Source organism: Lagopus muta, chromosome 13 (assembly GCF_023343835.1).
Source record: "Lagopus muta isolate bLagMut1 chromosome 13, bLagMut1 primary, whole genome shotgun sequence".
Taxonomy (NCBI): Eukaryota; Metazoa; Chordata; class Aves; order Galliformes; family Phasianidae; genus Lagopus; species Lagopus muta.
Window position 1 is genome coordinate 9,846,834 of NC_064445.1, and position 23,840 is coordinate 9,870,673.

The 23,840-nt window shown below is 35.9% G+C and overlaps 1 long non-coding RNA gene across 1 annotated transcript; it reads right to left on the minus strand.

Moving 5' to 3' along the window:
* Window positions 1-581: 581 nt before the first annotated feature.
* On the minus strand, window positions 582-11,061 carry LOC125699594 (uncharacterized). Its single transcript, XR_007379629.1, has 3 exons — window positions 10,943-11,061; window positions 6,967-7,119; window positions 582-753 (listed from the first exon to the last, which is right to left on the minus strand). It is a non-coding gene; the product is annotated as an uncharacterized LOC125699594 (long non-coding RNA).
* Between the last annotated feature and the right edge of the window lie 12,779 nt (window positions 11,062-23,840).

Genomic DNA, 23,840 nt, shown 5'->3' on the forward strand with positions numbered 1-23,840 from the left:
ATTTTCCATGTAGCTTTAATAGAGAAACATAGAAACATAGTTTATAAATGCTAACGGTATTTGACTGCTGCCCATGTAGAGGCTTGAAGCCAAATGGACAAAGCATCAGCTCCGATGCCATGAATTCGAGTTTGGCAGAGATGGAGATTTGACTCATGGATGCATTCCTAAGGGAAGAATAAAAACTAAATTGAACGTCACAGTCATCACTGCTATAGCAATGCCTGGTGGGTTGCCTCAGGAAATGTCAATGGGGTAGATTCTTGACTGAGATTCTGTGAGTGGGAAGTAGCTCAGATCATTTGGGACAGGAAGGATATGGGGGAGTATTGGCTCAAAGGCATGTTCTGACTTCCTTTCCAGCATCAGAAAGGTCTTGAATAGGTGCATCACTTAAATAACTCATAGGCAGGACTGCTGCTTCTCTGCAGCTTTTGTGAACTGTATAGCAGGTTGCTTAGATATAAACTGAGGTGAGTTGGACCTCTATCATTACTAAACTGCCATTAATTCAGTGAACTTTTAAAGATTGGAAGAATGAAAAAGTGTTACGCACAGGCACATGAAATACTTACATCACAGAAACTTCCATCACAGAGGATTCAGATTTACCCAGCTGGACACAGATAATGCCTCTGTATCATTTATCTCTCATACAGTCAGCATTTATTTACTCTTGTTAATGAAATTTGTTTTAGAAAGTCATTCCATTTTACAGTCAGAGCAATTCAAGGAATAGACACAATAGATTTTCTGGAGGGGAAAAAAAAAAAAAAAGCTTTTAGTCTAAAATATTTCAAGATTTTTTATGGCAGAAATCTCAGCATGGAAAGCGGTTACACAGCCCTATCAAACAGCCCATTAAGAAAATTGAGGTAAACAATGATGGACTAAGTCTTCCTTTTCTGTAACAGTGACACAAGGATGCAAGGATGTTATGACTATCTGAAGAAAGAAACACTGGAGCAGCTTCTTTTGGAGCAGTATCTTTACTGCTATGAACTACAGTGGAGCAGATGTCTGTGGTTCCTGCGAGACTAAGGCCAGAACGTGGCTCATTCTGTTTAACCCTTTTCATATAACTTTACTGTGTGTGTATAAATGACTTTGACTTGACACGGAAAGAAATAAGTCAGGCTGGTTTTAATTAGATCTAGATTATTAACTGCAACACACATTGTTCTTTTTCATACGCTGAGCACAGCAGAGTAAATTTTAATTGTGGTGCTTAGGGATTTTCATTAGCAGTGAAGCCCCTTGTGTGATGAGATGAGAGTATTCCCTAAAGAGTACAGAAGTGAAAAGGATAGAATATGAAATGAACGGAGCTCAACAAAATGAAGGACTGAGCCAACGCTCTTGCAGAAAAGAGGTCACCTTAGGAAGATGCATGATTAAATACAACCTAGAATATACACACCTTGACAAGTAGCAGGGAGAAATCACTATTTAGTCTAGCCATAATGAAATGATAAAATGTAGACAGATTTGCAGTGGTTTTGAAAGCCAAAATACATCTTAAGGAACAAGAATTTCACTGACTAGCAAAGCCAGATTCGTGGCTTTTACAACTGCAGTGCACCAATTTATACGGCCTTTAAATTGAAAAAGCATTTCTTTAAAAAAAATGCACACCATTTGTAAATGATTTTCTTTTCTCACCCGTCAAATGGAACTCAGTAGTACTACTCCTACAGGAAGGAAAATTTCAGCTTTACATTGTAACAAAGCAAGAAACAGAAACAGATGTAAAATGTAAGTGAAACACATCTTGGGAATGAAGTTAAGAAAAAAAAAAAAGAGAAAAATCTCCCTAGAAAAACTTTAAAATGTGGACAAACCTGAACAGAAACAAACTATGGATGAAGAATACCAATCAGCACCATGCAAATTAAAACTCTAAACAGCATGAGTGCTGAGAGCTGTGAGCAGAAGAAAGCAGGCAAATCATCAAAGAGAAATGACTGACAGAGGGCCCTGCGATTACCAGTGAGCAACAGCATGCCTTATACAATTCAGCAGCAAGTTGAGTGAGATGACAAAAGTTTAATAATTGTCTGAGCTCTTGTGAGTCAGTAAAGGGGCCCATTAAGCTCTCACAGGTATTCGATGTTCAACACTGAACAGCTATTTATTTCCTAATTTGTCTGGGATGCCCATAAGAGAAGGCTTTATCCTGGTGTTATCCTCTTCAACAAAACTCTTCTAGAACAATGGTCATTGATTACTATTTGATTTTTTTTTCCTTTAAGTAGTACTTCCTTTTAAGCAATTTTTTCTTCACATTTGGATATCCCAAAGTATTTTCAAGTTTCACTGTGTAATCTGATGAAAAAAAAAAAAAGGCCTTTCAAACAGTTTTTAATAGTGGCTGCTCTCCCTTTCTGTTCTAAAAACAATTTACACAATTCTGCAGTTGAACCTACTCATCAGAGAGATTTATTAGCGCTGTCAGTCACAGTAAAGATTGTAGTTACTACTTCACAGGACTGCTAAAAATACAATGGTTAAGGTAACAAATTTGATTCTGGTGCCACTGTGTATTTTCTGTTTGTTGTCTTTTTTGTTTTTGTTTTTAAAACTGTCTGGATTAAAAAAGAGAAAAGAAAAAAAGGAAGAAAAGAAATAAATGTTGAAAGTAGAAACATGGCACAAGAACTCACTTACATGGAAAAACTTTGTTTTCTCATTTTTGCCTATTCTCACCCATACTTGTATCAAAAGTAACTCAAATGATACTGATATTCTCCCTTCAAGGTGGAGAAACTAAATAGAATATGGCTGTCTACTCACTCTACTCACATCTATGACTGATGGAGAGATGTCATGCCCAAGAATTAATTATATGACATGGCCTTGGCCTGGCATGCAGTCTCGTTTGCAAAATGAAAAGAATGGTGAGACAAACAGTCCTTCCTCTGTGACAAGCTTTACAGATTTCACTGCTGTGTTAATAGACAGATGAACATGTTTTGCATATTTAATATTTACTCCAAATATTTACTATTTGGAGTAAAAAAGAAAGTGAGTCAATACTACAAAGGACAACACACTCAGACACACAGTCTGTTTGTGTGGTCTTGTGTGTAGCCAGGAGCTGGACTCAATGTTCCTTATGGTTCCCTTCTAACTCAGGATATTCTCTGATTCTGTGATTCAGTGATTCCACTGTGTCTAGAAGTTTACCCCCCAAAGTACATTATCTTCTCAAGTAATTCTGAACACATTCTCTATGTACACTGAGCAGATGTACTGTGCTTCTTCTCTCAGCTGACCAGAAGCAATAGGTCTGCATTACCACAACTCTGAACATGAGTTAATGTCCTTGCTTCCCAGATGAGCTTATTAGACTGGGTTGAATGCCTCATCAACTCTATGAATGTGGCTTCTAGTTGGTTCGGAGTTCACATAGCATCTTTGGGGTGCCTACAAAAGACAGGTGAAACTGCACTATGTTGTATTTTAAAACCAAACCAGCAGAGAGATTTTAATATAATTCTTTAAATACAGACCTTTGTAAATAAGTATAGGAGAAAAATAATCACAAGTGTACCAGAGGAAGAGCTAAAGAAACTTTTCCTTTCACTGACTGTTTCAGGAGAGCGAGATAGGAATTTATCACCTGCTGTAAAGTGTGCTCAGGCAGGATGGAAAGAATGGTTTGCTGACCTTGTAACAACATAGTTGTTAATCTCATGCATGCACCCTAGTGCCTTGTTTCAGAAATCTGGCTTGTGCTGAATCAAATGTATAAGGATCATGACATAACGGTAGTGCTAAGATGCTCAAAACCTACATAAGCCAGATGTAAAAAACTGGCAAGGGACAAAAGAAGAATCTCAACTACACATGATTCCTGGAAGAGCTAATTGTGTAAAGAAGCTCTGGAAAAAACTAGTAGACTTTCATTTATATACATTCAATGAAATAGTTATTTCCTTCATAAATTAATTCCCATTTCACAAACTTCCCATTCTATTTGTATCTCTAGAATCTCTGTCTATTTGCTTTTTTTTTTTTTTCCAATTAATAATGTATTAATGAGGGGTATGGTTCAGTGGGCATGGTGGTGGAGGGTTGATGGTTGGACTAGATGATCTCAGTGGTCTTTTCCAACTGTAATGATTCTATGATTCTGTGATTCAATATATATACAGAGTTCTATAAAATACATGGCATTATCATAAAGAACAAGCATATTTAGTGCTTTTCTTTTTTGGTTGTTTTTTTTCTCCTGTTTTCGGTTTTGCTTTTGTTTGCTGTTTTTTGAGGAGAAAATATTAAGTGGTTACTAGCAGGAAATACAGACAAGGCTGCTTTTACAATTTGGGATTGTGTAGGAACCTCGAAAACATGCTGGCATAGAGAAAAGTTCATAGCTTCTCCATTTATGAGTATCTGTTTATATTTTATATGGTCTTACAGTAATGGAGAGAACATTCATTTCCAGTGGGTACAATGAAAATGTGCTAGGCTTTATAAAGGAGCACCAAGGTTTGTGAATTCAGTAGGGTTTGAGATCTCAACAAAACCTCAGTGGTTCTGATGGTCATCGACCCTTCTGCATTCAGTTTTCCAGCACAGAGCCATTCTTTTTGCAACAGCGCTGTCTCCTGCAGCTGACAGTTATTTGACACACTTAAATGGCCACAGTAGGTATTAAAAGCCATCCGCCACTAATAACCTTCATTGTTAAACAGAAGCAGGTGGTCCATCTCGACTCCTTAGTAAAACATGGAAAATGGTCATTTTTTCACTGCTGGAATTAACACTAATTGACACAGATTAACATTCTGGTAGTGCCATACACTGGCACTAGTAGAAATGTATAGGTGCAAAAGGAGGGAAGTTTTCCAATGTACATTAATATCTTTCCCAAGAAGAAAATTCTGCCTAGGCTTTGAAAAATAAAATTGCGTTACTAAAGGAAATGTCCTCAGTGCTGTGCATGAGTCCAACTCCCCTTCTGTGTGTTAAAAATCAAGACCCAAACTCTGTAGACAAGACTGTTCAATTAAAAAAAACCACATAATTAGATCGTAGTTTTAGACGAAGGAACTGGTAATTCTGCAATTACCCTTCTGCTGTAGGAATATCCTGCTCCAGTAAAAGTCCCACTGAATTAAATAAGGACACTTGAGAAGCAAGATAATATTCAATGCAAATATTAGCTTCAGAGCTTTAGATGCTGATGTAAATGATTTCATCAAAAGTACCACAAAACATGTGCTTGATCTGAAGGATAAAGACCACCATAGTTTTACATTAAATACTGACAGGTAAATGCTGCCAAATTAACACGAATATGAACTTAAAAAGGGAAGTTAATTTATGTTTGCATTTTTATTTTGCATATTAAAACTTCAAGTTTCAGCATTAAAAAAAATCTATTATCATTTTCTGTTTCCTAAGTATTTCTTCATTTAGATCATTTTGTCCTCATTTGTCAGTTGAACCAAAAATCCTTAATTGCTTTCAAAGTCTGTGTAACCATTTAACTATATAGATCTCTGTATATCAGTCACCATGAATGGTTGCAATGTCCACGTTACAAAGAACAACATGGTGCTTTACATTCCAACGCATCAGCTCTTTCCTTTAGAACTGTAAACACCTGACCTATTTTTATGGTTCAACAAAATATTGTTTTTATAATCTCTGTATCTAGAGAGTAAATAAAAATTTTTTGCTTCCACCTTGTAAACTGAAAAACATTTCTAGGTCCATTTTAAACAACAAATTTTAGAGGATAATAGATTGAAAAAATACTAAGAAAACAGATATGTTGTGTAGCCTGGGGCAAGTTCCTAATGAACGCACAGAAACATCTCTATTGCTATGTTACACATTTTCCAAATCATCAGTAGAAATGAAATCACTGAGTGTTTTCTCCTGATCAACATTGTCTAAGGAATAAATTTGAAGACTAAAACATTATGGTCATGTGAAATAATTATGAAATTTATAGAGAGAAAAACCTGGAATTTAAACATTCAGAGCAATGAAAATGCACTAAAACCAGCACAGGCATACTGATTTATGTTATTTAAGGTATGGCCATAATGTCACTACATATATTAACTGGGTGTATGCAACTGTATCCAGCTGTTCAGATGTCTATTTCTGTTACACTTTTCTTTCCTTGAAAGAAAAGTTTAGCAATTATAGAAGTCTCACCCAAACGCAGCTCCAAGAGAAAGACAACAAAGTTGTTCTCTCTAGCTTAAAAAAAAAATATAAAATAGTCACTTCCCTTACCCATCCACAAGAACTAATTCCTCCACCAACACTTTGCATTGACAGAATCACCTGAAACTGCCTACTGATCAGATTAGACACAAGTTAATTTCTAACTAAATTGCCTCATGACATATCACAAGCCATCACACATTGCACAGTGTGGTGCTTCCATTATGTGCAGTGACATTACTAGGAGATACGTCATGTTCAGAAAGCACCGTCTCTTTAATTGCCTGTCACTACAAAACACTTCTGTTTTAAATAACAACAAATCCCAGCAACTTTCTTTTCGTGACTGAATTTATACTGCTCTGTATTGAGTCTTAGAGGCAAGGCAGAAGAATGGGTCAGTAGCAAGAAAGGATAGCTGCCAATCAGCTGCACGGAGCAGAGCTAATGGAATGGTCTCACCTTCCACAATCATCTGTCTCCAGGAATGTTATCATCTCTAGAAGCTCCTTCAAAAGCACAGTTAACAAGCTGGACTTTTAGTAGAGCTTCTGGTAAGGAAGATTTGCTTGTGAAGTCCCTTTGGGCTTTTCCCCTCATCTCTGAGAGGGCTACACCTTTGCAAACCTTAATTGGGGTGAGATGACATGGGCAATGGTCTAAAAAACTTGCAGCAGATTTTGGAATGGGGTTAAACACAAAGAGTTTTGTATTTCTAGGATTCTCAGGCACAGTGTAGACGAAGGAACAACCATTGAGGTTACCCCTAATTCTTACCTTACTGATGAACACGTAGGACCATCTCCCTCCACATTCTGTTCAGCACTGCCCCTTTCTCAATGGTGTGCGCTCATCATCAGTCTCCTGGGAAAACTGAGCACAGTTCTGTTGATTTACACACATCAACATGAATGCAAAGGAGTACTAGACCTGAAATGAGACAAAGTTACTTCTGAAATGGATGGTAAAATAAAACTAAAGATAAAAATCAGATTTAGGGGTTGTTGGGTTGTTTTTTGTTGTTGTTGTTGCTTTGCGTTTGTTTGTTTTCAAATGTACTAATACTCCCATCCTAATTATTCAAGGTATTTCTATGGTTTTCCACTCTCTTCAGGCTATATGCCATGTCATGTCACCATCTCATCTTGAATTTCATTTTGCATGTACATCATGAGGAATGAGACTGTCCCACCTTTCTCAAACCTCAGTTTTCCATTGTGTCCAAATGATTCTCATGGAGCAGAAGAGGTGAACATAGCTATCTGTGCAGATATTGAAAGGTAGAGAAACAACTGTGTTCTTTTGACTATAGACATTTTTTAGGCTTAATGGGAGAAACAACACTAGCAGCAAGACACAAGGATACAACAGATAACTTTTGTTCTCACCATCAAATTTATAAACAGCAACAAAAATCATCTCCCATCAGCAGCAAAAACAACTGGGCACTACATACTGCTGCAACAGCATAGTGCTCATACAGCATTTGTGCTTAGTGCAGTTAGATTTTGACACAAGTTATCATCTAAAAGAATTTGATGCCACCAGCTTTATGTCCAAGGCCTGTTCATTTCACACAACAAAAGCATCAAACAGCTTGCCAAAATTGGCAACTGTAGCTAAAAAGAGGACAAAGCATTAAATCAAAGCAGCATTAAAAAATGTCAGAGTACAAAATCTTCTACGAAAGAGGCTGGCAGGGGAAGTGCAGGAGGTGGACTATTTGAAAAACAACATCTGTACAGCCGATATGTCTTGATGTTGCCTGTAGCCTCTCCAATACTTCAGCCACAGTTTATTCAAAGTAAACTAGGAAGCAAGTGCTTCCCCTTCTCCTTCAATATTTTTTACCTAACCCCATTTTTTCTATTATTTTTCAAATCACCATATTTTATCATAAACACTTCTTAAAATCATTTTATGGACTCAGAAATCCTAAGTTCATTCAACTGGGCATACCAAAACTAATCTAAAAGCACTGACCTGGTTTTTGAAATTTATAATTTTTTAGGGTTTTTTGTTTGTTTGTTTGTTTGTTTGTTTGTTTTTTAACCTGAAGAAAACAGGAACCATAGGATCTCATCTTGAGCACATTCCAAGGAAGTCATATAAGCAAACAAGCAGCCCTTTCCTTCACCCTGGGTAATGGATTTTTCTAACAGGCTCAGCCTTGCTCATCTTGCTATTCCAGTCTAGTTGATTTTGATGATGTGAAGCTAAAACAAGAGTTCTGGAAAATCCCATGTCACTTATAATTTAAACAGGAAGAATCACTTGTCCATACAAAAACAAAAGCCTGTAAATGAAAACTGAACAAGCTTTGTAAATTTTGTTTCTGCTTTGTAAAACTTGGGCTTTTTACTTGGCTGTTAAGGTGGTGGTGGTGGTATCTACTGCAAACAGACTCGATGGGGATTTAATATAAGCCAGGTTCATTTCATACTGATACTCAGCTTTGTTACTTATGATAAGCTTCCCTGACCATGGAACAATAACAAGACTTGAAAACAAATAATGCTTCAGTCAATTAGACTTTATTTTGAAAAGGATTCATAGCAATTCAGTGATTGAAAATTGCATGGCTTTCTCCCTCCTTCAGTAATTATTTTGATTTATTCCTTGTAGTTGATTCAAAGCTGTCTAGTGGGATGTTTTCCCCACTGGAAAATGGAGTTTGAGAGTCTTTATAACCTTTATTCTCATCACAACCATAACTAACAGCTAAAGGAAGGCAGTGATAAGAATATTTTTCAAGTGATCCAGGCTTCGCATGGGAAGCTGTATGGAGGGACATTTTTACTACCCATGTAACTTGAGATTTTGCCCCAGCTGCCAAGGATTTAATTGTTTGGTTTTTGTGTTTTTTTTCAGCACATTCAGACATTAACATTTGACTTTGAGGGCCTCCAATTTTATTACCTGGAATTAGTTAAACACTGATAAGTTGTGAACCTCTTCCAAGAGCAGGATAATCAGGAAATATCACATTTTATTTAGTACTCTACTCACAAATAAAAATACTAAAACCTTTGCTTTTTTAAATATCAGAGGAATCTTGTTCAGTTTCTGAGTTCTCTATTTTCTCTGCAATTAAATTAGACTACGAAAGATGTTCCAGGCAGTTCAGAGCTGGCATCTCTGACCAAAAACTGTACATTAGACTTTCAAGAGGCTCAAAAAGCTTTAAGAGAAAATAGTAAGTCAAAGCATGTGAAGTATTTACTTGTATACCAATGCTTTTTGAAAGCTTTATTTTCTAAATGACTTATCTGTACTAAAATAGACTACAATATCATAACAATCCCGTAATACTTCTACCTTAATATCTGTTAATTTTTTTTTTCTTTTACAGATTGTACAATAAGCATTTATAGGACACTGAAACCTACTACTTAGTTCTAAAAAGACAGAATCAGAAGTCTTAGATTCTATTTCTGGTTTTATCCCTGATTTGCTGTGCAAAGATAGAGAAATCAGTTCAGTTTATAGATCTATCTGAAAATGTATAGACATATAAATTCAGTTTACAACAGCTTGGGATTCTTAATTCAGAGCAATCTCAATCTATTGTATTAGGAAATTGATAAAATGACTAGGGGGCTGGAGGGTGGAATAGGTTGGTAATAGAGGTAATTCCTTTTATTTGGGCAACACTGGCAAGAAGGTGTTTCTGCTTGATACTTTATTATATACAGTGGTAGAGGTGAACTAAATAACAGTAAATAACAAATAGTTAAAAACAAATGTGAGTGTTAGAACATGTCTGCCTTTCTTCAAGTCCAAATTCAGGTATTCACATGACATTTAGATATTATCCAAAAATAGTACACTGTATGAGCATTAATGCTCAGTAAGCACAGTATTTCATAAGGGTTGAACACAACAAACTTCAGGGGATTCACACTAATACTGTTAATATTGTTTAGCATTTATCTGTCTCCAGGTGTTTGGAGACTCATATGAAAAGTTATAAATATGCACTAAGTGCAGCACTGTTTCTCCTTGATATCTAAAACTTTCCTTCAGATAAAAGACAGAAGCAATCACATACCTACAAAACCACTCAACAGTGTGCTTGCTGGGTATTTGACATTCCTTTTTAATTTACACCTATCAGAAAATACAGAGGCTTAATCATTCCCTGCATGATCAGTAAATCAAAGAATTAGAATAACTTCCTGCATTTTGGGCATGGAGGGGATAGACTTTCATAAGCATCAATTGAAAAACCCATTCCCAGGATACAGATCTAATGAAAGTGTGCTTCTCTACCTGTTTTCTTCATTTTTAACTGAGCTATAATTGGTAACAGGTATCTCAGACACTCTACTAGACTTCCAAACCGGTCAAGAAACATTGTCACCAAAAATACCCAGATTCTTATTTTATGCTTGTCTCCTTCCCCTTCCATTCCAGTGACTGTTTCATGTACTGATTTTGGTAATGGGGGAAAAAAAAAAAGGCAAAAAAAAAAAGTTAATAATCTGTTGGCAATATCATAACTACGGGACTTGTCTAGATGATGCAGCACAGAGCAGGCAAGGAGTGTTTATACCGCATCAGAACTTGAAGCCAGTTTTTCTTCACAACTCACCAAACACAGTGATACCATTTCTAGTTTCACCCAGACTTTCTAAGGCTCCTTGAGTACCTTTTCTCCTGTGATGATAAAGTCTGAGCACTAATACAACAGCTAAACATTTATTAGGATTTACAAAGCTGGCCCTCAGTTAGTTCCATGACCTCCACTCACCTTCTCAAATACCTGTAAATCCAGCTGTATGTTACTCCTGGTGTGTATCCCATTCGGTTGTGTGTGAGCTGTCGATCTTACAGAAAATATTTTGGCAGAGCAGTTTTGTATCCACACCTTTAAACCTGCTAGAAATAGTAAATTTCTTTAAAAACTGATCAGTAAAATCAAAATGCATAATTCCTGTCTTGTTTTATCTCCCTGTGATACAGATTACAGCATAATTCTTTATAGTTTGTTGAGAATGAAGTATCTTTCTATTTTTTCTTCTCTTATTATTTATTTACGTGTTCTATGAGATCTCTATTTTTCCATTCTTAGGGGAACATAAAATGTGTTAGAAGAGAGCAGTAGAAAAGCATCTTGCTGCTCTCTTGCAGAGACCAACGGGGCCACACCTAAGAGGCCACAAAATGCTGCAGAAGCTCAGGGAGACTTTCTCTGAGCCATTTATTTCCAGACTTCTAGATTGGAAGATGGAGAATCAACACTTTGTATGCCTTAGTCCCATATCACTTAAAATACCTTTGGAAATCTGAGCTCTTATAACTGAAATTTTGAAAATACATCAAGAATAAAGCTGGAATTACCTTCAAACTTCCATCTAGACCCCAAAGGATTAATAATTTCCTATTAAAATTGATATACTTTCTTGAACTGACACTTCTATCAAGATCTGGGTAAAGAAACTAGCAACACTAATATTTTTCAGGAAAAGCCTTCTATGAAGCTGTATATTTTACAGTTACACCATCTCATGTAGGTTACTCAATAGCTCTGAAGGCAGGCAAATAAAGTCATCTATTTTGCTGTTATAAATTGATCTTGTGGTGGATTTTGATAAATCATCCCTTTTGCTATCTTACAGAATAAGTGAACACTGCAAATGTTTGAGCTACTATACAGCAAACTCAAATATATCTTCTGTGTTAATGCTGATGTGCATTTTATGTTGTCTTTGACCTCAAAATAATTATTTTTTTTCATTTCCCTGTGAACTGCCTTTGCAGAATGACTTATTATTAAAGCAAACTCTGCAAATATAAGATTATGACAGAAAGCATGGTTCCTTTCTGCAACAGACCAAAAATAACTTAAAAATTTACGATTAATATTTAACATATCTAACAATTAACAGGTAATCAAGCACAAATAAGGAAATTAAATGCTGTTTTTTAAACAGCTGAGTCATTGTTGAATATTTATGTCTGTCTATACTGGTGATAAGTATGAAAATCATTTCAAGATGATGCAAAGACATTCATATGATAATGACTTTGCACTCATGAATGGCACTATTTCCATTGTTAAATTTCCAGGTACGTTCACTGCCTCAAGCCAAAATATATTACAGCAGAAGAAAGCTGGAAGAGAGAGGGAAAGCCCTAACACTGTGGCACCATCGGTCAATAAAGCTCTAAAAACCATTATGACCATAATATGCTTTTTTAAAAACATCAAATTTAAGAAGAAATAAAAATGAAAATGAATGGAATTGAAAGGCACCCCATGCTGCTGAAAATCTTATTCCTGTTCTTCTAGGAGCATTACAAAGTTACATTGCACAAGGGAAAGATTTTCAAAGACACAGAAGGACAAATAAGTATCCCATTCCCGTTAAAAGTTATTTCTACTGTTTCAAATAAATCCAGTAGAAACAAACATAGAGTCTTAATTTATGGAGAAATTGGAAACAAATTGTTTTACTCATAGCATTATGAATTGCATTGCTAAACCAAGGAGGAGAACAATTTAGATAACCCTATCACTCAGACAGCAGAAATTTTTTTATATTGAACAAGTGAATGATGGTAATGAGAAAGTCATCAAAATGACAGTACAGAGACATTTCACTGAGATAAACCTACCCATAAGGAAGGCATCCACAACATCGTGATGACGATTTTTCAGCAAGTTCATGACATGCAACTGTTTGACACTCTTTATGGAGAAATTCCTCAGAACAGCACTGAGCTCTTAGCAGTACTGAGTACTCTGTCTTTATCTAACAAACCCCAGAAAACACGTGGAACAATAATTTAAAAAATATTCTTCAAGTTGAAGTTCTGTTTGATTTGATACATAGTGGATCCTTGTGCCTGTGCAGATTTTAATGAAAATGAGCTTCAATTATTACTAGCATATCTTGTTAGCTTTTGTACCTGGTAATTAAGTGCCTGGAGTATATGAGGACATAAACAAAGCATCATAGGCATTTTTCATATTCAGAATACTCTTTTGCTCTATTTTAACTAAATGGCAGCAACAGGTAAACAAGTAATTTCCATCACTTCTCCCCTTCCACCACAGAAGGGGAAGAACAATTCACCGCTTCCAGGAAGTGTGAATTGTTAAGTGTACCTTTATGCAAAACATGAAACCCCGTTGAGCTCTCTAAAATACAGAAAAAGAATCATACTGCAGCTTCATGCAAAATTCTTATGCACAAGAACATGCTCTTGTTTCAGCATATGCTGGAACAGTCCAGCTCGGTGGCCGCATTGCAAAGTTGCAGATCACAGGTTGCACAGGGGCTTAGAGGCAATCCTGCCTTGCAGTGACCTTCTGTATCAGATAACATACAGTTCTGAAAGTCTGGGAGAGTTCATAAAATTCTGCAATTCCAATATAAACACTAAAAAATTAAAAAGTAATGAAAATAAGAATTTGAAATTTCTTCTTGTTTCACCACTTTTTAACTTCAGAGATGCAGTAAAAAGTGTGCTCAGTTAACTGAAAGTTGCAAGGTGATTTAGCATCTTCAGATGAAAATAGCCATATAAAAAGCAAGTCACAATAGATCGGTATTTGTTATTTCCTGGCATACACACAACTTGTTCCCATTTATGTGGCAACAAACTGAAGAAATTTCAGTATGGTTTATGGATAGGGAAGGAAACAATCATTTCCTAAGTGCCATGTGTACAAGGGGAGGGTGTGTTAAACCAGAAGGATTGCAGCAGTTAAAATAGGGAGAGAGTGGATCTGTTTGAACAGCAGAGCGTAACTCTTCATTTACCTTGAACGTCAGAGCTGGCTCAAATCTTCTCAGTAAGACAAAAAATTCAAAACAGAAGCTCCCAGAGTGAAGACACAGCAAGTGTGGCATTACTGCTGCATAGCACCTGGCAGCTTGTCCTGGGTGGCTGGCCACGTAGCTTGTGCCTACAACTTGCTTTGCTGCATCTTGTTGCATCTCTTTCACTTCTGGCAAACTTGAAACTGTCCAGCACTGCCCTACAATTAATGGTGTCAATGTTAATATTTCTACTGCCGTAATGGTGTAGGATTTCGTGGTGAAGAATAAGGAAGGACATACTAATTCCTGTGACACAAAGCGGAAGTTCTATCATTCACCTGAGGTTGGAAAAATCTTTTATTACATGCTTCTCAGGGTACATATCCAAACCAAACCACAGGGAGTGGGTCTGCTGGAGTGGAGCCACGTGGGCAGTGGAAACAACAAGACAGTGGGATCACTAGTGACCTGACTGTGTCATTCTCTCTCAGCACTGAAAATCAGAGCTGTATGGGTGCTAAATCACCACAGAGCATGTAAGCCCGCAGCTACTGTGGGCCAAAATGTTTGCTACTCTTGTTTCTGCTGCGTCATCTGAGTATTTTAATTCCAGTATGCAAGTACACAGTACTGCTTTCTTTTTTTTTTTTTTTTTTTTTTTTCCGTATGGCCATCTGCAGTGCTGAACCTTTAGCCTAGATGAGCAGACTTCTCATTAATTTTATTTTCCATTAAGGAAAATGAGATCATAAATAAGAATAGGAGCAGGTATCTGGAATGCTTTTGAGGATTTATCACAAGCCACTTCATGTTGAAGAGTTATTTATATCTGAAGATCTTCAGGGTATACTATGAAATTACAGTCAGAAGGCTTTTTCCAGGTAGTTCAGGAGATACAAATATGGAAGATTTTTCTTCCCCAGTCTTTCAGATTTGCACCAAAAACTTAGAAGTCTGTGGGTTGATTTTAACCAAAATATGATTAAAGACAGCAATTTTAGAGAACATAATGCAAGTTTCAGGAGTATTAGTCACTATATACAGGACACATGATATAAAAGAAAAGGATCAGTGCAGACCTTGTATCATTCAAAGATGCTAGAGGGCCCAACCCCAAGACATACATACCAAGACAAGTTTGCTCACAGACTCACATTTACCAGAATTAATATTTATCTGTTACTTATACTAAAAAGCTGCAATTACTCAAATAATAATCATTATCAGTACTTCTTACTAATAAGTCACTATTATTCAGCAGCCACTAATCTGTGCCTCAATGGGCTCAGATAGCTGAAGTATGTTACAGAATGGAGCTCAACATCATATTCCTCAAGTGGATAGTTAACAAGTTGGCAGCTTGGAGTGGTCAACACCAGCAAGGAGTAAATTCCCTGAACTGAAAATAAGTGGAAGTGCATTTTCATGAAAAAGAGTATGTTCTACCCAGAAGCTACAAAATAGAAAACATTTTTCCATTATTTTTTGAATGATCATACATTTAATGAGAAAAATACTAAAACTAAATATGATAATCCCTTGCTGGTGTTTATTTCCTTTTTAATGACTAGAAACATTTCATATTTTCATTCTCAAGAAAATAAACTCCAGGCATGAGATTTTTAAATTTCAAGGTATACATTATAATCCTCTCAAGACAACAGCAATGATCTGGAATTTAAGCATAAGCAGTGTTGGCGACGCATTACCATTCCATATGATATTGCCTCAGGCAGGTTGTAAGCTATTAATTTTCCAGCTATTTTGTTAATGATGCTTTGTAAGGACTTTTAACTAATGTTTTTGTCAGATCACATCCCAGAAGGAATCACATGTCACTCTTAACACTATGTTACAAATCAAAATTCAGTCTTTAGGATGTTTCATGAAGTAGAAATAATAATAAAAATGGGTTTCATGAATCAAAAGGCGATGAAGCCATTTGTGAATTCCACAACAGAATCATTTCATTCCCTCAGTTGGAAAAATACCTCTGTGTGTACCAGACAGACAAAGGAATTTTTTTCAAGTCAACACAAACAGAAGGCAGCTGCTATGCTCAAAGTTCCATGGAAATCATATATATTTCATCAAAGATTATTTTTATACACTGAGTCTCTGAATTGGTGATCTATTGGTGAACTTCCAGGAGCATACAGACAACTATGAAAATCCAGGATCAATATTAATATGATCCATATTAAAAACTGAACACATGCAGAACAGGACAACTATATCAAACCTCCAAGATTTTTCCAAAAGATTTAGTTTAGAGAAGACATATCGAGTTAGAAGAGTAAAAGGAGGGAGAGAGAACAGTCTGCTTCGTGAACATTCTATTTCTGTTGACAAGTGATTGCTTCAGTAATTCACTGATTACTAGATAGTAAAGGACAAACAAGATTTAATCATGATACAGTTTTTATCAAGGTCAGACAGGCTCTTGTCAAGTTCCATGAGCTTCTGACATCAAGAAGTCCACAAGGCAGGAGGAAAATCCATCTTTCACAAAAGAATTTTCTGATAAATCATAATCCTTCTCAAGCACATGAAGAAACAGGTGAATATTTCTAGTCAAATCACAAAAACTATGCATCAAATAAATCTGAAATCAATAGCATTGTCATTTCAATGAGAGATCTAATCTATTTTAGTTACTTGCTATTATAGTTCTGTTCTAGACTGCAGTTTGTGTAGCTAGGGAAAAATTTAAATTATGTTATTTTTATTTTCTGCTTTGGAAAGAAACAACAGCAAAAACCAGATTTATTTATTTCTTACAAATCAAAGGACCCGAGCATTCCTATTCTGCTGGAAGGCTAAGGGGAAAATAAAGAAAAAAAAAGACTAAAAATATTAGTTTACCTTCACTTTATGTTTTCCTCTACAATACTGCTACTGAAGTTGACAAGGCAAAGCCTGACCCCTTTTGCAGATGTTTAAGAGTATGAAACAGGATATCTTGAAAGCATGACATGTTTGATAAAGACTAAGTCAATTCATTACAAGCTTCATTGCAGCTTGACCACTAATCTTTACCCTTCTGTTTTTCTCATACTATAAGTTTTCTAAAACAGGATAAATCTCAAACACTAGATAATTAGCTGTTAGCACAATTGTATCAACTTATAGTTTAAGAATATAGCGAACAAAAGCACCATTCTTTACTATAAAGACAGCATTTATAATGATTAATTTTTAAAAATGGTCCATGTACAATAAAAATGATCTGGAATTCTTATTATACACAAATCAGAACCTCAAATGTTCTCAAATCCAAAGGTTAAGGACTTAATTCTGGCAAAATGATGAAAATGGAACACAAAACATCCATATAATTTACTGAGTTTAAAGAGTTGGTGACAATACTCAGGAGCCAGTTTGGTATGTCTGTATTATGAACAAAAATGATACCAACAAAACACCAGATCTCAACTATTTCAGCATGCTTCCTCTCTTATTAAAGAAGTAATCCTTACTACTCTGAAGCTTGGGAGATTTTCTCATTGCCTACATTTAAAGGACTGAACCATCACTAAACACCAAGTATTCAAGAATCACTGACTGCAATGAGATCCAAGGGAGAAACAGTATATTCACAAGCTCTTAATAGATCTTAATCAGAAAGTTGTTACTGTCTTCTGCAGCAACGGATTCCTAAGTGCCATAGCTGCACTCCAGAAACTTTATAGGTAATAGATGTTTCTTGATAAGAGAGATTTGAGATTCACAGATAGTTCAGAGTTACTGCTCTTTAAATTCCATTTCCATATGCTTTACATCCCTCTGCCTTGCTCCACACTCTGTTCCTTTCATGGCTAAGTATTCTTTCATGTTCTAAGTATTTTTCTTCCCCTTTGTAAGTAGAAGATTAACCTAAAACATGGGAGATTCATCAGCAATCCACTAACCCTTCTCTTCTGTAAGCCCTAAAATATCAGACTCTATGAATTGATTTTCTTTCATTCTCTACTGCAGGCATAACTGTTAATGAAGTTGCCAGGTCTGCTGAGATTCTAAAGATTTATTTGTTATACTGAACATAATGTCAAGTCAAAGAGTTATTGGTTGCTTTACTCTGACAGTTTTATTCATGAAGCAGAATACTGGAATTTACGGAAGCGTAGCTTATTCAATATATCATTCCTGAAACTTAGTTAAAAGCTTAATAGAAAGTGAGTTTAAAGGAGAACAATTGAATTTAGCATGCAAATATTTTATAAATAAATTGCCATAAAATATGTAAGTGAATTATTCTGTCATATAATCACTTTGAAGAAAGTTGTGGGATGACTTCTTTGTTCTAGCCCTTCAATTCAATCCAAACAATAGAACTCAGTATTAGAAATGTCCTATACTGTTTAGTGTCCATATTGCCTGTCTTCCTGATGTTTCTGTTCAGCTACATCAAGGCAAATTTAAGACTCAGATTTGGATCTGGGATGTAAAAATTAGATTTGAGGGAACAGATCAAATTGCTACCTCTGGCAGTAAGTAAAAGCTCTCAATATTGTTATTTGTATAATAGCAGTACTAAAATTCACTTGGCAAGAGAAGGATTTTTCCATGAAAGGTGATGTTCAGTTTCAACCATAGCCCAGTGTCAAAGATTCATACTGGTTCTCTCTTCTGGCTCCCTGGCTCTGATCAGCAGAATTACAGATCCCAGCACTTGCCAAGCTTGGCTGTGAGCAACTGCAAGAGAGTGAGTTGTCTGTATTTGCAGAACTTGATTTTTCATTGGACCGAGTGGGCATATGAACATTAAAAAGTCCTTTAACTTTTAAATATTATCTATTTTGATAACACTGACTCAAGAAAAATATTTCAATGTGCGGCATTTTGTTAGGCTTTAAGTAAATAAAAGAAAATATGGTCTATTTAGTCATTTAATCAAAAGTATGTATCTGTGAATCTTGAAATACAAAAACTGGGACAAAATCAATACAACGTGTTTACTGTTACAACTATGTTTATATAGTTACACAGTTACAACTAACTATATACAACTATGTTTACTAATGTGCATTTGCCAGAATATAAATGTATGGAAGTCAACATTTACTGCCCTACAGAAGCAAGATACATAGCACTGCAGTGAGGCAGGAAGGCTTTTATGATTTTGGGATGGATGTCTTACTCAGGGAAGAACTAAATTCCAATAAAAATCTTTACATCATTGCAATCACTGTGTGTTCTGTGTACATTTTCTTTTGTAGAAAATAACATTTTACAGTTGTTGTTTTTTCTTAAATCTATTATTTTTGTCTTTTACAAAGCAAGAAACCTTTACATAGAATGAGTCAAAAACAGTAGGAAAAGAATATGACATGAAATATATTGAGGAAATAGAAAGGGAAGACAGTGAATAAAAAGCACTGTGCTGCTCTCTCAGTATTCTCTATATAAATGCTCTTTATCCAACCAGACCTTCACTGAAAATAGGAAACTACTTAATTGAAATGTGGGACATTCCCTCCACCCATCTAGTCCTCTGATCTTGAATTAAAATTCACTCAGTAAGAATCCGGGAGCCTTCCAGTTCCAAACAAGTGCTTTTTGCTTAGTGTTTGCCCATTACTCTTCTCTTGTAATCTTCACAGAAGCTCAGCATTATTATTGCAATCCCAATTATCAAATCATATTCATACTTTCATTGTTTTTGAATCATGTTTAAAATACATGAGCTTCACTTACATACTATACATCATCTTCTCTTCCAAGAAAAATACAAAAACAACAACCAAAACAACGAATAAAGAACGATTCAGGTTCAGGCAATCTGAATGTTTCTGTTTTTCCCTTCCCTTTTCCTTTGTTCACTTACTAGACTGAGTATTGCAGATAACCCTGACTAGAGATAAAGGACAGTGCACATTTATCACACAATTCTACATATTATCCCAGGGATGTCACTTACAAACATATGACGCATCGTTTTCTGTAAAAGCTCTTTGCTCAGCAGTCTCTAAGGCCTGGATTTGTCATTTGGCAGACAAAGGTGAAGAACTAGAAAAATGATGTTTTTTCTATTAGGTGATGACAGGTTTCTGCAGGATGACTTCCCCTCAGCAAACTGCAGACAATGGCAGAGATGTTCTACACAAGTCAAACTGGCCCCTAACTACATAATTATTGCAAGAATTCATGGAATACTTCATTTCTATCTCCTGCCATAGTAACTACTTTTAATAGGCAATATAAGATAAATGGGAGATCAGTGAAATACAGCAGAAGTCCACAAAACCAGGGAAAAATTCTTGTTCAAGGTCATGGACCTTGTTTGAAATGCTGTTAAATTAAGCTACCTTTTTGAGATGCATAAATTATCTGTGTCATGTGGATTCGGATCATTGACAGCTGATGAGAAAATTACTTCTATACTACCTCAGGGGAATTCCCTTACCTATTAGACTTCAGTAGAAATAAGTTTGCTTTAAGCTCCTTCTGGGCTACATGCCAAGGTTTGGCAGAGTGTGCAAAGGAAACAGAATTCCCAGGCCAGCCATCACTTAGGTTTCAATTTGGTGTTTGACAAGGAATACCAAAATGAGGAAGTGGGAAAAAACAAACAAATAAACAAACAAATAAATACATAAATAGGGAGAGAGAAGGGAAGGGGAGAAGGAGAATGCCATGTTTTGATTAGGTGAATCAGAGAGTACAATGTCTTTCAAAAGAGATAATTTAAAGTGATGAACATCTCCTTATTTCCAGATAAGAATTGGTGGGTAAGAGGGTAAGACTGGCTGTGCAAATAAAGCTGAGTCATTAAAAAACCCAAGGTTATCTGTTTAGCAGCCACAGGTTACAAAATATTCCATAGAACAGTTATAGATCCTGATGTGCAATTTCTCAGATGCACATGACAGATTCATAATAAATAATAAAGCAATGCACAAATGTAGCTTATATCTTGGGGGATAATGCCACGTTCTTTTCACTTGTAGGTCATCAACTGTCATTTTAATTCTTAGCATTAAGGTCTTCTAAATCCCTCCGCACTGGCAGTCCACTTCTACATAAATAATGCTGGACTGTAGCTAGCTGAGTTTTAAGGCAATACTTGAGTATAACAGCAGAATATCTTTTCTTAATTGCCACAAAAGCAGAGAAAGTGTAATTTTATCTTAACATTTGACAAGGAGCAATTGTTCATGATGGCATTCTGTCTCTCCCCATTTTAAAGCAAAGTTTTCTTTAAGAACTTCTGCAAGAGAATGTGAATCCTTTAAATGCTGCTAGCTTGCATAGACAACATTGCAAAAAGATCCAGCAGATAAATGCCTACTTGCTTTAAACCTCTATGATTTCGATTGAACAACAATGGGTGAAAATATTAAACCTTCATACTTTCTTTTTCTGAATATTTTGGGTACCAGATGGAGCTGCTCCAGTTTAGCATTTCTCAGAACTAAGCTTTTAGGCAGAAGGGATGATCTCCTAAATTCCTATCAGGTTCTCAGAATTGCTAACTTTTTGTCATGACAGGAATGGCATGGCTCCAAGAAAAAGAATTCACAAGGTATTCCTAGAGTCCCTTGAATGATCCTACCCTTGTTTCATTTCCTTTTCACATCCTACTGGCTAAGTAGGTTTCCATGGTGCCTTACCTACTTTTATTAAAACCCCTGAATTCTCTTTGCATGGAAATCTATAGTCTCTGAACACTGTCATTAATTCCAATAGGGTTCTAAAAATTGAGTATGAGAAGTAGAAGATCCTGTATGAATATACTTGTCACCGTCCTGGCAGGGCTTTGAACTATTCGCTCCATAGGACTTAGATGGTCCTTTTCTGGAGTAGTGTCAGTCAGACAGCCCTGCCAAGACTTCTAAAGCTATTCAGCTAAAGCTTACTATATTATTTATTAGAGCTATAATAATAATAGTCTTGTATTATTGCTATATTTTTTTTCATCTAGGCTGAACTAGATATCTTTCTTCAGAGTTTTCTGTTGAGACCGGGTTCATTAAAGCTCTACAGTAAGATTTCTTCTTTAGTTCAGATCATTAAAATTTGGTGCACTGTTAATGTTTGCCTTACAATTATCTTTTATTAAAAAGAAGCAAGCTGTGGAAAGACACTACATAAGCGGTACAAGCTCTTGGCTCACAGGGTCTCAGCTACCAGATTTCAAGAAAACAAACAACATAAATTGAAAATAACATGTCATTTCTCCTCTCACTCATCCCATCTTTGGCAAGTGGAATTGCCAGTTAAAAAGAAAAATCAAGGTAATTTTCTTTCACACGACAGCAGGAACTAAAAGCACATCAACATTGCTATCATCACCTGTATCTTAAATTCCCCCTCTAGTGATGCTTTAGAGGGATACTTGGAGAACTATAGGGTGACAGAGACAGTCAAGTTCAGAGACCAAGTGGGCATTGCTTGAACTTTCAGCAAGTTTCTGATTTTAAACTTAGGAAGAGATAAAAGCTCAGGAAAATGAACCCATTTCCTGATACTGCAGCTGACACTCATCAATGTCAGTAACACTGTATTTTCTCCATTAACCAGCTACAAACATATGTGGGCAATATCATCTTGTGTAACATTTGTATAAACGTTTGTATAAAACACAGAGAAAGATGTGATTGTATAACTGATTAATCCCCCAGATCAAATATGTTCCTACGTCCTTCTAATTTGAGAAAATTCATTTCCACATTTCCAGCTTTTGCCATCAGCTCTCAGAGCTGCCTACAGACAGTGTAGATGAAAAAGAGTCACTAAATAGCTAAGTTTTGTCAGAATCATCTATGATCAGGTCTATACTTGTATCTATGACACTTCTATGTCATCAACCATCTATTGTACTGTGTTTCCATCCTGTTTCTCTCAACATTCATCTTAAACTGCTTAAACACAAGGCAGGATCAAAATCAAAATAAGTCAAGCGTAATTTAAATCTAGGTTTCCTACAGCTCAGCAAGAAGTAGGAAAAACTGCTTAATATTACAGGTTTGTGTTCTGCCTAAGCTCAGTCAGACTCCTAAATCTTAGTTTCTCTATCCATATTTCAGTGATACTCACATCAAGAATTCCTATAAGAGTGGTTGAAATTTCAAAACAGTGCTAGGCTCTATTCATCTTTTCTATCTATCTATCTTGTTCACTCCTAGTTGAACTGTTTGTTAGTATGTTGTTTACCTTTGACACTCTCTCTGTTCTTCCCTCCCTCTAATTTCATCAATATGTTGGATTACAGGATATAATCATGGATAAAAGAGATTGTATGGATCCTTAATAGGTCTTTGCTCCAATCTCCTGGTAAATCAGGGTGAGCTATGAGGTTAGATCACATCATGCAGAGCTGCATGCAGTCTTGTGTTGATAAACTCCAACAATGGAGACTGCACAATCACTTTGGGCAACCTGTTCACTGTGTTTGTGGCAAAAAAGTTTCTCCTTACATCTGATCAGCAATTCATTTAGCTTCAAGCATAACTCCCACTGCACCTTACCATCAAATTCTTTGAAGGAGGTTCCTGTTTCTCCATGACTGATCATACACAGACTCCTACAGTATCCATTTAGAAATTAATGGAAAGTTTACATTCAGTTTTTATGCTCTACTATTTAATATTTAATACCTGACATATGAATAATGTCATTGGTTTATGAATCATTAGTTTATTTATATGATTGGTTTATTAATCTCTGCAGAAAGAGTTCAGAAAGAAAAAAAAAAATTGTTTGCAAGAAAACAAAGTGGTACTACAGCTTTTCACTTTTTTTTCATTATTTCTTCCAGAATGTACATAGACCTCCAAATAACATGATGTTGTTTTTTAACTGAAATTTTGAATGTTTTGAAGTACACTGAAAAAGAAATGGTCTCCACAATGTTACTATTTACACAGCTTGACCAGC